Source organism: Procambarus clarkii, chromosome 12 (assembly GCF_040958095.1).
Source record: "Procambarus clarkii isolate CNS0578487 chromosome 12, FALCON_Pclarkii_2.0, whole genome shotgun sequence".
In the NCBI taxonomy this organism is placed as follows: Eukaryota; Metazoa; Arthropoda; class Malacostraca; order Decapoda; family Cambaridae; genus Procambarus; species Procambarus clarkii.
Genome location: NC_091161.1, coordinates 32,749,183 through 32,758,589, shown reverse-complemented (window position 1 = coordinate 32,758,589; position 9,407 = coordinate 32,749,183). Strand labels below are relative to the sequence as shown.

The window sequence follows — 9,407 nt, the reverse complement described above, 5'->3', positions numbered from 1 at the left end:
GGCATATGAGCTCAGGACTGAACCCCACAATTCATTTAGCTAAGCAAGTTACAATCTTGATGAGCAGTAGTTACAAAATTCAATATAAGTCATCACATCAACAATGGGTTCGAGATCGACCTCAAGTACAGGTTCTAAATTAAGCAACTGACATAGTGGAGAGCTAGTGTCAAAATGTATAAGAAACTCTGCTCTCAGACAACACTCAGGCCCCCCCCCCTGTTTAAATCCCTAAACATGCTAAACATAAACTCACTCCACACATTCTATTGTGCAGTTTACATTTACAAAACCCTGTTCTTAAATGCAAACCATGCTATGAAACTCTCCCTGGACAGATGTAATAAGACCCATAATCACCACACCAGAAATATATATCTCTTTGATATCCCCAGAGTTAAATTAAAACTTAATTTATGTAAACACTTTATGCAAATAAAAGGACCTAGTCTATGGAACTCACTCTCTAATAAATTGAAAAGCTGTCCAACTTTTGCCTTATTTAAAAACAAAAACAAAAAGTATCTAATTAGTATCTCAAAGTATCTCTGTATCTAATTAGTATCAAAAAGTATCTCTGCCCGAAACGCTGCGCATACTAGTGGCTTTACAAAACTGTAATTACCATTTTATGTATCCTCACATTCCCAATGTACCTTCTTGTATATGCATAAATAAATAAATAAATAAATAATTTTATCTTCATAGTTTCCTACCTAGTGCCTTAAACTCATACTGTATCTAGTGCTACCCAATCCCTCAATATATATGTACCTAAGCCATACAGCTTTACCATTGTGATCATTACTGTCATCTTATATGTGCTATCAATATGCTTTATTGTGCCTACTTATCTTGGTCAAATTATCAATCATAGCTATCAGTGTGCTTTAATATATCTACTCAAATTTTCTTACAATGTACCTGTTAACATTTTATAAATTTTGCTAGAATTTACCTACTTAATATATATAATAAATAAATAAATAATAAATTGTGAAGAATTGGGGCTCAGTATAATTCGAAAACTTTTCCCATGCCGGGAATCGAACCCGGGCCTCCTGGGTGAAAGCCAGGTATCCTAGCCACTAGACCACATGGGACATACTATGCAGGGAAGCATAACTTTATGTGAATAAAGGCAAATAGACCTGGTAGTGTATAATTTGGGTATTAGGGGTAGGGTTGAGGGAGGAGGACGAATGGTTCATGGTGTAACTAAAGAAAGAACTATGACTAATCCCTCCCATCTTCCCCTACATGACATAATTGAACACTCCGGAAAGCCACGGAGTCTCGGATAATACTGAGGTTCATAGAGGAAGGTGGTTATATATAGTAGTATATGATTAGACTTGAGTAAGGAGAATCAATACTGCAGATGAAAGGGAAATCAATAACAGGGACATGAGGAATTTGCGTTAAAAAAGGCTCATTCAATCCAATACTTCTTGCAGTGTGGTGCTGCCGGTTTCGTTATATTTTTTTCAACGAATGTGTATTATTATTATTATTATATTATCATTAACACGCTCAGGTGCGCAGTGAAGAGCAATGTACATATGCTTGATAAGATGAGAATATTACAAACCACATCGATATCATCAAATTTCTTGATTGTACAGTTGTGTGCGTCGGGTACGTGAAACAAAACACCATTAGGCGATATAACTTTTTATATCACCTAATTTTATTTTTATATCGAAAGTGTTAATTTTAAATATTAATAATAAAATATTTGCAACTGCAGTTGCATAAAATTTCCAGATTATACAGATATTTGAGGCAAAGTCGGAAGTGAAAATAATATTACGGGTTTGCAGAGACATCGCATGAACTTCACATATGGTCGTAAGGCTAGTAAATGCTATTTAATATAAAAAATGCAAGACCTTGGATATTGGGCATAACAATGCACATCACAACTACCAAATTAACAACATTACCTTACACGAGATTAATGAAGAAAAGGACATTTGAGTCAGACTACACAATTTCATGGGTGGCTGAGTTTAATGCCCTTTTATATCTCATAATCAATGATGTTCATTGATTATTGAAGTCCCAAGATGGTCTTGGGGACCATCTTGGGGACCAAGATGGTCCCCAAGTGGTGTCATGAGGACACCACTTGGGGACCATCTGTTCCTCAGAAGGCCTGTTCTACTTAGCAACGAGCTTCCTAGCCGCTTCCTTGACTGTCCACTTCAGGCACCCCCAATTTCTAAATAAGTACATAATCGCTCTGGGGTCTAGTTGCACTCCAAGTTGACACTCGTAATTCGTTTTATCCTCGTCGCTAGTATAGTATTTCAAAGATGTAGGTTAGCAAGAGGAGATAGGAATGCAGGTTCGAGTCCTTGAAGTAGACTCTTGTCTGCAGACATCTATCCTTATCTAGGTTACGCAAGCATCCAGGAACAGCTGTTTCTTGGGATTCTATTCCGCCGAAAAGCTTAGGTTCTCATGTATCTGGTTTGCCCCCGCATGGAAGTCTTGTCAGCTGGCTGGCCCTGCCATTACTCCAAAAATATCATCTATGAACCGAAGTAGAGGTGCGGGGCGTGACATACTTCATCCTCAGGTCCTCGACGGCTGTGTGCATGAACACCTCAGTTGTCGCTACTGACACATTGTTTGGTTCACTTAAGGAAAATGCGGCTTGCGTCATCTGACGATTTTCAGTGACATGTTTAATTTTCCTTTTATTCTATAAGAAAATAAAACAAAATTTAAGGGAAACTCTTTATCCAAATTTCAAAAACTAATTCTAATATCAGAATGTAATTACAAATATATGAAATTCCTTATACCCAAAGAATTTTTCAACATTTTTAATTCATGTGTAAAGAAGTAACAATAAATATTTAAGACAGACATTATTGTCCTCTTCCAGAGAGATCAGCCGGGGCCTTCGGGAGCCGCAGCTTCTGGACCTCCTCCTGCGCCTGCGGGCTGGGTCAGGCCCCACCGCTGGTAGTGAAGGATCAAGTCAGCTCCTACAGTGTGACTTAGTTGTTTGTAGACGTAGTCATACTGGTGTTGAGTGCTGGAGGCCAGTGTGTGGCTTCCTCCCGAGACAAAGCCCGGGTGGTGATGTTCAGTTGTCTGAACATCTCCCATCCCTGATGGGGAAATGCATGTTTAATTTCCATGAGAAACACCAGCTTCTCCCACATTGCTTTTTTAAATGTTAACCCTCCGTCCACAGCTGCGGCCGTCTTCATATATTGTTTTCCTTTTCAGGCGGTCCTCTCCTTTAGTTTCTCTTGAATATATAAAGAAAACAAGTTGACAGTTGACTCGCTTCCATAAGCATATGACCACCATTTTCCTTGCTGGTAATTGTGACCTAGTTCGTGCCAAGTAACCCAGTCATGTGGTGTAGACAAGCAGCACAGGTCATAGTACTGCCTGTCAAACATGGCTGGGAAGCCAGCGTGGGCACTTCCGGCAGTTATCTGGACGTCGTCGACCAACCACTGCTTCCCTCGTGGGGGAGGATCACTCTCGTCGAAGCCAGACACAAACTCCAGTTTACGGATCACATCGTCGTACCGCCTCAGTAGCTCGTCAAGGTTAGTGATTTTCCTGGCAGAAAGTGTGGGAACCACTACCACTACTACATCTGTTTCTAGGATAGAATATGGTGCATCCAGCTGCCTTAATGTCTTCCATTCTTCAAAGTTAGTTTTTCCCATAATATAATGTGGAGCCTTGACAACATTTCTTACTATGACATGAATCTTAAAATTATCACCATCATCAAACATAAAATCAAGTTTCCACCAAACTGGCTGCGTATGCAGTTCTCACCGGGTTTGAACATCAAACTCCTCCGTCACAACTGGCATACGATTGAATCTTCCCAGATATTTTGACGTTGGCTCAGACAGTCACACTGAGCTCCAACGCGCACTGAGATCTGTGACGCCCTGGCGGGTGTGAGTGTGTCCGGCAATATCACCTGGAACACATCACCAGCTGCAACATACAGGTCAGTGGCCTGCCAGTCCTCAGGCACAGTCATGCGGAGGTTTTCACGTTGTCGTAGTCCGGTGATGTTTAGAGTGAGGGTCTCGGTGATCCTGGGGGTGGTAGGTGCCACACGGCCTGGGAAGCGGTCAACGTCCCTGGCGTGAGGCACTGGCTGCGACAGAGGACTCAACTTGTTGATCAGACCTCGGGCCACTTCTTGCTTGTACGTGTTATTGTCTCGGGCAGAAAATGGATATACACTGCGACGCGATGCGCCTTAAGACCGGAGAGCGTCCACCACTCTGTTTATACCACCATGTTTTGGGTACACAATAATACGCGTTCGAGGCTTCTCCCAGGGTACATCCATAGCGTGGTTCCCCACGGTCATTACCCCATTTGTACTGATGTTCCAGGTAGGCAAGCAGGGACTCCAGCGTTCCAGCTTGAGGGAAGAGGAGCCAGTCGGCACGAGGCAGAGGGAACGGTCACATCCCCACAGCCAGCAGTTGTCTCTCAGGAACCATTGTTGCCTGGTGCTGCCCTCATACGGCGCCAGGCCAACCACGGCGTCCTGAGGACCTGCTCCACTCACCACCGTCACGAATGTGTGGGTGCTCTGGCTGATTATATAGTCAGGTGCCTCTGTGGGTAGGGAAATGTTTGGTAATAGATGATATAACTGAAATTATTTACACCACTACATAGACGTCAATGAAATACAATATTGTAAATATTGAGAAAATAAAGCAAATATGTCAGCAAAGTAAATAGACATATGTATACAAGATGTTTGGGCTGTAGGCAGAGACAGTGACAGTGACCGCACTGTATATATTTTATTCTTTTGCACTTATTTTTTCCAGATAAATATTTAAGAAGACCCAGCGTAGCGGTGTCGTGTACTCAAAAAGACCTCTTCCCCCTGTCAAGAGCCTTACTCACCCACCTTTAATCGTGCAAGACGACCGAAGTTTTATTTTAAATGTATATGAAGGAGGAAGGCTGCCTATAAATTTGAGTTTTGTTAATTTGTTCAAATTCAAGGGAGTAGCCTAGCCGACTATTTTTCAATTTGGCAGCGGCAGGCGTCATCGCCTAAGGCAACAAGGGGGTAGAAATAGCCTAAGCTACTCTATCCCTTTGAGATGTATTTCTTTCTTGTCTCAATAAACATACTTGAACTTGAACTTGCCTGAAGCAAGATTTTGGCCCCAAGAATATAAGCAAGGTCCCAGGTGCTGCGGATAAAGAATTGACATGTGACTTGGTGTAAGTGGCATGAATCTGTCAATCATTGAGTGACTCAAGATAACGTGAAGAGTAAGAAGCTGTTGTGTCTCATTGGCCCTCAGCTCGTCACTGTTGCCCGAGAACTCATAGCGGGAGGTCGTGTCAGAATCTTAGTGGATCTTTGACTGCGCATCATGTCTGGCAGTAAGGAGAAGCCAACAATAGCGGGTTTATAAAGACTGACCTGTTTATACCTTCTGAGAGAAATTTTTCGTCGAATCCACCAAGTTGAAAAGTTGGGGCGTAACAAGAAAACCGTCGGGAGTTGAGCACTGTCACGTCAAGTTGTTACGATTACTCTACAGCCTATCTCTAGGGAACCTTGTGACTTTTAAGTACAGTCCTGCTTTCATAGTGACTGTGGCCAGTGGAAGTACCACAGTGAGGGAGTATACCTAGAAATATTCCTACATAATAATATACAAGAGTTTGTTTCACTAACCTGAACAGTGACAGTCTGTCGTCCACTGCTCAATCTCACGTTGGCACACCTGTGTGATGGCGTATGGCAGGCTCTGGTCAAGTGGTAGGGGGCGCCTGCCAGGCATGTCTTGAGCCCTGACAGTGTCCACCACTTCTGGTTGGTATATGTATGTTTTTGATACATCAGCACGCGGGTCCTGGGCTTCTCCCGCGGTACATCGAGCGCCAGCGAGCCCACAACCATCCTATCAGCTTCGTCTAGCGTCCACACCACACGGGAGGTGGCGGAGGGCGCCAGACCCACGCTGCCCTTCCCATCGGGTACCAGACAGTAGGAGCGGTCGCCGCCCCACTGCCACTGTCCCTTACGGACGTACCACTGCTGCTTCACGCTGCCCATGCACTTGGCCATGGCCAGCACCGCGTCAGCAGGCGTCGTGCCCTTGACCACCGTCAGGCAGGTGTGACTGCTCTGGTTCACCAGGTACTCTGGGCCTTCCTCATCACCTTGGAGTCCTGCCATCACTAACCTGTTAAACAACCTTAATCAACATCCTTACATGATAAATCTCTTGACGTAATGAATACTTGAAAAACTAGGAGAACTAAGTACATGTTTTTGTACAGAGGTGTTATGCAGCGTCCCGACTGCTGCTGTGGGTCCTGGTGAGAGGGGGCTGTAAAAAATATATTAGGGAAGAATGGAAAACATGACCTTATAATCTCCGCAGACCTTGTTTTAGAGCAAGAACTAGGAAGAAATATAGGGTAAGGATAAGTAGGCAATTATCAAAAGACAGTGTAAAGCCAAAATGACTATAGTACTTAGGTTTTAGGATAAATGAGTGACGAGAAAGGTTGTTGTTGTTGCTATAGATTCAGCTACTCGGAACAAGTTCCAAGTAGCACGGGCTATGGTGAGCCCGTAGTGGACTCACCTGGCACAGGAGCGGGGCAAGTAGCACGGGATATGGTGAGCCCGTAGTGGACTCACCTGGCACAGGAGCGGTGCCGTCTGGTCTGACGAGAAAGGTAGTGTGTCAGTATTTCATATTATACTGCGGGGGGAGGGGGTTTGATTGATTGTTGCCGCCGAAGGCGGCTAGTTTATTGTGCACCCCATACTCATCCTGTGAGCGGTAGCGCAAAAGCATTACAGAGGGCACAAAAGGTCTTTATCAGACCTCATCTTAGATTATTACATAAACAATTTCTTCAATCCTTCACACCTTATAGATACAATGTCAGCTAGTTACAGAGAAAGTGCTATTACAAGAGCTACATATTTACAGTAAGTCATCATACATTAATGGTAGGTCTTATCGTTAATACATAATAGTTTGGCCAATGGGGATATTACAGAGTCATAGGGGAGCTTCTGTTTATTATTAGTCCTCACAATACACTACTTGTTTCTGAATCTCATATGTCGTTCATCTACTGGAAGCAAAATGTGGGTACAGTGCAAGGATTTCAGGTAATTTATCCATGGTAATAAGATAGGTTGCCATATCATACAGAGTGAGCTTAGATTTATCTCTAAAAGGCTCAATTTTACAACAATCCAAGATATAGTGTTCGAGTGTGTGTCCCTGCCTATGTCCACACACTTTACACTTTACTTCATCTAGATCCCTATACAAGCCGAACTGCCAGAGATACTTGTAGCCAAGTCTTATACGAGCTGTGACAACATCTGTTAGTCTACTGACTTTGTTACTTGCCCCATACACATGTTTTACTTCACACATTTCATTGTGATGAACAATGGACCTACTAGTTCCAGTTTGCACTGTTCTACTTTCTTCAAATCCATCTAGGAGTTCTCGTCTAATGACACTTTTAAGTGACCTATTTGATAACTCAAGATTCCATTCAATACTGTCTTTATTTACTGCAGCCTTAGCAAGGGCGTCAACTTTGTCATGTTCCTGCATGCCAATGTGAGAAGGAATCCACAACATTTTTATATTTACCCTCTTGCTAAGTATTCTTACATATCTACGTCTAGCTTCCAAGACAAGCACGTTATTACTTGATTGCAAACTGTTTATTGCTCGTAGTGAGGATAGGGAGTCAGAAATAATTAAGCTGTCTACTTCAGTGTTGTCAATAATTTCGAGTGCTACCAGTATCGCTACCAACTCGGCTGCATTGTGGACGCCCAGTTACTAATTCGGATATTTCTTTGCAATTGATTGCTGCCATCGGGCTGATGAGCAATAACAGCACTTCCTGCCCTCCCTGTAGCTGTATTGAGTGATCCGTCAGTGTATATGGTCTGTGCAATGTTTGTTTTCCACCTTGTATATTGTGAATGTGCTCTATGGTGCTTAATTTAGCAGCAAGCTGAGCATGAGGGTTGCTTGTGATTAGTTTCTTGGTGGGGTATGCAGGGGTCAGGATGTCAAAAAGGTACTATCTGCCAGGGTGGAAGGAAGTGCTGTACTCTTTCATCTGTATATACATCGTGCAGTCCCATCATTTTAATATGAGTGGCAGTTCTTTGAATCCATTTAGACTCGCTAGTTCCATTTCGTATGTGTTCTAACAGTGCAACTGACACAATGTTGTTTTTGTTATCACGCAGCAAGCTTTAGTCCCATCATAAGATTAATTTCAAATATTCTATCTCGAATGCTAAGTATATTTAATTCTTTCCGCATGTGAGAACTTTGGTAGTTATAGGACAGCCAAGTATAATTCTGAGTGCTTCATTGGCATTTTTCCAGTCTATCATACTTTTGCCATTCTGCAGGACCAAAGCTGGTACATGATAGTCTATCAGAGACCTTATATACGCTTAAATACATCATTCTTGCTATTTCTAATATTAACACCATATTTCGGGCTGTACCCCACTACAGTTCTGAGAGCCTTGAGTCTGTCTCTACATTGTTGATGTAACTTATTGACTGCAGTTGAGGTACAAGGGACAGAGACTCCAAGGTATTTGAAAGAAGAGACATAGCCTATTGGTATGTTATCTATCGTAAGTTTTCGTGGTCCACTTTTGCGGTTGCCAATTTGTCTGTTAAATACCTTAGTTTTAGCAGCGTTGATTACAAGACCAAGGCTCTCACAAGCTGTATGTATACAATTTAAGACTGTTTGCATTTCGCGGTGGGTTTTAGTATGCACAAGGATGTCATCTGCATAGCTGATAGTGATGTTTGCCGGACTAGTTGGGATTGATTTTAGTAAAGCATTAATTAGAACATTAAACAAGGTAGGACTAAGTACTCCTCCTTGTGGGGTGCCTAGTTGCATTACTTTAGTTTCACTCTTGTGGCCTTGGAACAGTGCAGAGGACTTCCGGTTGGTAAGATAGCCTCGTATCCATTGTAATAAATGTCACCCTATATCCATTCTCGCTAATTCATGCATAATCACTTCCTTATTAGCAATATCAAAGGCATTTTTAATCAAGAAATGTTGTGTACTTGTGCCTTTTATCTCCATGAACAGTAAGAAAGGTTGTGATACAGTTGTGTACACTTTTACCATGTGTCAAACATTGATATCAGGTTACATGTGCTCTTTAAACTCTATAACAATAATCTATTAAGCACCATTCTCTCAAAGGTTTTGCACATGCAACTGGTCAGTGAGATGGGATGGAAAGCATCAGGTTGTCCAGGCTTGGTACAGGTACCTTAAGACTGGTGGTCCATGATACAGGCAACTGCCCAGTGACATAGCTGGCATTAAAA

The 9,407-nt window shown here is 42.4% G+C and overlaps 1 non-coding gene and 1 pseudogene across 1 annotated transcript; both read right to left on the bottom strand.

The window, feature by feature from the left end:
• Positions 1-1,031: 1,031 nt before the first annotated feature.
• TRNAE-UUC (transfer RNA glutamic acid (anticodon UUC)) lies at positions 1,032-1,103 on the bottom strand. The gene has a single exon. It is a non-coding gene; the product is annotated as a tRNA-Glu (tRNA).
• Positions 1,104-2,731: 1,628 nt separating this feature from the next.
• LOC138363899 (TRPM8 channel-associated factor 1-like) overlaps positions 2,732-9,407 on the bottom strand; it is a 36,053-nt pseudogene continuing 29,377 nt past the window's right edge.